A 6,123-nucleotide genomic window follows, 5' to 3' on the forward strand; every position below is an offset into this window, starting at 1 on the left:
AGCTATAACCTTGCTATGTTGCATTAATACACACCCAAGTCCAATTCTTGAAGCATCACAGTATACCACAAACACATATGTACCCTCTGGTAGGGTCAACACCGGTGCCATAGTCAATATTGATTTCAACTCCTGGAAGCTTCGTTCATAAGCATCTGACCATTGGAACTTAACCGCCTTCTGCGTCAATTTAGTCAACGGAGAGGCAAGAGAAGAGAACCCCTCCACAAACTTCCTGCAATATCCAGCTAAGCCCAAGAAACTGTGAATGTCAGTCGGGGTAATAGGTCCAGGCCAATTCTTCACCGCTGAAATCTTCTTAGGATCAACCTTAATTCCTTCTCTGGAGATGACATGCCCCAAGAATGTAATAGATTCAAGCCAAAATTCACATTTTAAAAACTTCGCATACAACTTTGTTGATGTAGAGTCCGTAGAACTGCCCTGAGGTGATCGGCATGGTCCTCCCGACTTCGTGAATATACCAGAATATCATCAATAAACACTATCACGAATGAGTCAAGGAAAGGTTTGAAGACTCGATTCATAAGATCCATGAAAGCTGTCGGGGCATTTGTTAACCCAAAAGACATTACCAGAAATTCAAAGTGCCCATACCGGGTCCTGAAAGCCGTTCTTGAAATATCTTGCTCCCTGATCTTCAATTGGTGATACCCGGATCTTAAATCAATCTTGGAGAAATACTTAGCAATCTGTAATTGATCAAACAAGTCATCTATCCTTGGAAATGGATACTTATTATTGATTGTGACCTTGTTGAGTTGCCGATAGTCAATACACATTCTCAGTGACCCATCTTTCTTCCTTACAAAGAGAACCGGTGTTCCCCAAGGCGACACACTAGGCCGGATGAAACCCTTCTCGAGCAAGTCCTTCAATTGTTCCTTTAGTTCCTTCAATTCTACCAGTGCCATTCTGTATGGTGGAATAGATATAGGCTGCGTGCCTAGAATCACATCAATCTCGAAGTCAATCTCCATGTTTGGTGGGATCCCAGGGAGCTCATCCGGAAAGACCTCCGGAAATTCATTCCCAATAGGCACGAGCTCAAATGTAGGTGCCTCATCATTGGTGTTCGTAACCCGGACCAAATGGTAGATACACCCCTTATTAATCATCTTCGTGGCCTTAAGGTAGGAAATAAGCCTACCTTTCGGCACCACATCCTCCCCCTTCCATTCAATCACTGACTCATTTGGAAATTCACACCCAACGGTCTTGGTTCAACAATCAAGCTTAGAAAAACCTTGAATAAAGCTAGTCCATCCCCATTATTACATCAAAATCAACCATCCCCAATTCTAGGAGATCGTCCAGCGTATCTCGACCACGCACCGTGACAATACAATCCTTATAAACCCGTGCGGCCACAATAGACTCACCAACCAGAGTAGATACAGAGAACGACTCATGAAGCTGTTCCGGTTCTATCCCAAATTCCATAGCAACATAAGGAGTGACATATGACAAAGTGGAACCGTAATCAATAAGAGCATATACATCATGGGACTGGACAGTCAATATACCTGTGACAACATCAGGAGAAGCCTCTGAATCCCGACGCCTCTGCATAGCATAAAATCTGTTGGGTCCTCCCGAACACTGTGCACCACCCCTAGCTGTACCATACCTTGCGGGTGCTGGGGTACCTCGAGCTGGAGGAGGTGATGTGGATGTAGTAGCTGTAGAGCTAGTTGGTTACACTGCACCTCTGCCCATGATCCGGCGGGACGAACGGCAATTCCTCTAAATGTGACCCCTCACACCGCACCCATAGCGTATAGGTAGGTCCATTAAGCAGACCCCAAAGTGCATCCTCCCACACTTAGGGCATGGGGTCCTCCGCAGCTGCTGGAATCTCCCTCAAGGCCGAACCTGCTGGTGGGGTCCCATATTGCCCTAACTGGGCCTAGATGGTGGTGCACTCATTGAAGACTGAGCGAATAACAGAGATGGCCCTAATGACCCTCCCCTAAATGCCGACCTACCATCACCAGAAGAACCACCCAAGTTGCCCGCGGTTCGGGCCTTGCTGCTACCCTCATGCTCCCTTCTATATTTTAGTTTACGATCCTCTGTAGCTTGAGCAAATGCCACCATCCTCCCCTAGTTCATATCAGAATTCAAGGCAGCCATAGCACCCTCATTAATAACCAAGGGGCTAAGGCCCTGCACAAACCGGCGCACTCTAGCTTCCACAGTAGGCAACATGTGAATAGCATACTTGGACAGGCGCGCAAATTCCATATGGTACTCCCACAGGCTCTCAAACTCAGCAGCACGGGCCGCCTTAGTCTCGGCGGGCAAGAAATTATCCATAAAAGCATCGGCGAACTCACTCCACCTCGCCAGAATGCTCCCCTCCTCACGGGACTCCTCACACATCTCAAACCAAGAATAGACCACCCCTTTCAGGCGGTAGGAGGCCAACTCCACTCTCTCTATCTCAGTAGCACGCATGACTCAGAGAGTCTTGTGCATCTCATCAATGAAGTCCTGGGGGTCCTCCTCAGGATCAGTACCTGTGAACACTGGAGGATCCAACTGGAGAAACCTGTTCACCCTGGTACTAGCGGAATCCCTGGCTGACTAGAAGAAGTAGGTGCAACATTTGATCTCTGGGCCTGGGAGGCCACTATCTGAGCCAACATATGTATGGCTGCCCTAAGATCCCCATCAGAAAAAGCGGGACCAGAAGCTGGAACTGGAGGTGGAACTGTAATATCAGTTGGAGGGACTATTGCAACCTCAGTAGGTGTAGGAACTGGTGCAGTCTGAGCAGGAATAGTAGATTCTGGCGGAGTAGTAATTGGCGGAATATCCTCACCCTTTGGGTGCTCACCCGCATAATCAAATATCGAATCAACTGCCACTCCTGGGGAGACATTGGCTCCTTGGCCAGTTGTTGCCTTCTTCCTAGGCACCATGTACTATAAGTTAGAGTAAAGCACGAGTTAAAGGAGGAACAATTTTACAATTAGCTTTATCGCACGATCGAGAACATTAAAAAAGGGTATTATTTCTAAGTGCCCAAGTAGCCTCCTCATTATAGATGTGGTCGACACTACACCGATAAGAAGAACTCTACTAGACATGGCGACGAGACATCCTTGGACACTTTAAAACCTTAGGCTCTGATACCAAGTTTGTCACGCCTCGACTTCGGGGAGCGCGACCGGCGCTCAACCGAGGTAAACCGGCAGAGCAAGCCTGCCGGATTTCCTTCTACCCAACTCACCCATAAATAAAGAGAATATAAACTTCATTAATTAATACCATGAGGGTTCATGAACAATACCAGTTCCATCACCATTAGTCACTTCATTTATAATTCTCCAAAACAATACATTTCACAACCATAGTTTTATAGTGGAAGCATGAGATACAATTACGACATCTTTAGTTTAACTTTTCCACACTAATACACAACCCACACTATGTCTACGGAGCCTCTAATAGATATAAAAGAGTACAATGATGGTGTCGGCAACAAGGCTCCGGCTATACCCCAAAACATAATACACACAGAGCAAAAGATGTACAACCCCAGAATGAAGTGGGGCTCACCAAGTCAGCTGGGAAAAAGTGTACCACTATCAATGGTCAATGCATCCCGTTGTGGAACCACCTGAATCCATTAAAGATGCAGCGCCCCCGGCAAAATGGACGTTAGTACATGTCGAATAGTACTAGTATGAAAACCAAAACACCTATTTAAGGACATGGAAATACAACATGACTATGATGAATCATGGTAACAGTCATAGGGCTTACGTAGCCATAAAAGTCAAAACAGATTTATTAAGTACTTCCAATAACACTTATAAATTTCAAGTCGGGAATCCTCCACAACTACCTTTACACAGAGCGGCCTTCCCGCCTTACCCCAATGTATGTGGGTGGAGGTGTAATCACAATACCATAACTCTACACAAAGCGGCCCCGCCGCCTTACCCCAATGTATGCGGGTGGAGGTGTATTCATAATACCACAACTATAAACAAAGCGGCCCTGCCGCCTCACCCCAACGTATGTGGGTGGAGGTGTAACTACGATGCCACAGCTCGAGTTCCCAAAATGATAATAATATGTACAAAAGAATTCCCTTTTAACCAACTGTTTGGCTCCTTTGGCCTTAGCAAGTGTAAATTCATAAAGTTTCGTCATATGAGAAATAAGTGTTTAATCACCTTGATTTCATACAAGATCTTCTTCCCAAAGGAGTATAACATGATTAAGTCAAAAATAGAGAATCATTAACACGCGAGGGTTCTAACACGTTATGCCAATCGGGCATCAATTCTACTAGTTTGAATACTCCACATCAATAGCATTCCATATCCGAACTTTACACGATGGAGTTTTGTAATAACACGGGAATTCCAATACCATAAAAAGAGTTTAGCCTTCATACCTGAAATTCGCCCTTTAATAATACTACGATGGTCTACCACACTAAACAACTTCAATCTATAACAATGAAATACAATTGCATCAAAACCTCCTTCAATGGAATTTCTTCACCTAAAAAACACCTTCCACACCAATGATTCACCTCACAAATTCCATTAGCACATGCATACCCAACACTTCACTCCCAACCCATAAATGTTATCAATTAATTCATTTTACAATCTCTACAATACCAATACAACCTAGGTTAGGCACTTATGGCTTCCAATCACCATCCTATAAGTCATAACACATATTTCATACATAATTAATCACCATAGATTAGTTAGATATGGTAGGCATACCACTTATAGTGAAACTCTTGAGAATCCCAACTTGTAGTGTTCTTGACCAATTTGGGGATTTGAATGGAAATCTATAGATCTTCAAGATTAATACTTGTTAATATAAGTGTTTAGGAGTAGTAATGAACTCAAAATACTCCAAAAACATTACCTTTGTTCATGGGAGGGAAGTATAGGATGGATTCCCCTTGATAGAGCAAGCCCTAGCTCAAAGAAATGACTTATCCACTCTCTCTACCCGGCCTTGGGGGTATTTATAGGGCTTCTACATACGCGGCTGTGCTCCTGGGCAAGTGACCGCGCATCTGGCCGTGCACACAAGGCAGAATACCCTCTAATATGCGCGGCCACGCATCTGGCGCGCGTATGATATAGGTCTGGTAAAATGGCCATAACCTTTTGTAGAAATATCCAAATGATAATTGGTTTGATGCATTGGAAACTAGACTCAAAGGGCTTTAATTGTATAGGTATAAGACCACCTAAGTCTTTATAGTTTGGTAGCATCATGCATTTGAAGTCGAATCTTGTCAGAATGTATCTGAAACTTTAGCCCATTGCATAGTTCCCATCATGGCTTAGTTCTAGGGATCTCCTTAGACCCTCAGTAATATCCAATACAACTCCTACACTTAATATAATGATCATCTAAGTTTTTACAGTCCTTACCCCTTGTTGAAGTCAAGACGACACTTAAGGGACTTGTGAGCATGCTTATGACCTCGGACTAATAGGAAATTTGAGGGGCTTCACATCCTCCCCCGCTTAGGATCATTCGTCCTCGAATGAGGGTCAAAATTCGCCATTAGCATCTAATGTGACCCAAGTGTTAATTCGCACACCAGCAGTCCCAAATTTTGACTAACTCCCTAAATTTCCAAAAATTTCGCCAGAGTCTCCCCTGTTATTGGGCCTATCCACCTGCCAGAGAATCCCAAAACCAGTCCTAACAACATAACCACAACAGAACGATGTAAAACAATGGAAACAACACCGGCCACAATGCCATATACATTATACTACCAAGAAGGAGAATCCTTAGCATAAGTTGTACAGGGGGAAGCAAATTTTATAGAAAGTTAGCATTTAACATCATGGACACAATTACATAGCTATTCAAATAAATTAGGATACTTCTTCTTCATCTTTTCCTCGGCTTACCATGTGGCCTCTTTGAGTTGTTGGTTTTGCCATAACACTTTCACGGAGGCAATCTCTTTGTTTCTCAGCTTCACGACTTTCCTATCAAGAATGGCAACTGGAATCTCTTTATAAGTCAATTCCTCATTAACCTCTATAGTCTCATTCGGAACAATAAGCGACGGATCTCCAATTACCTTCTTCA

This window comes from Nicotiana tomentosiformis, chromosome 12 (assembly GCF_000390325.3).
Source record: "Nicotiana tomentosiformis chromosome 12, ASM39032v3, whole genome shotgun sequence".
In the NCBI taxonomy this organism is placed as follows: Eukaryota; Viridiplantae; Streptophyta; class Magnoliopsida; order Solanales; family Solanaceae; genus Nicotiana; species Nicotiana tomentosiformis.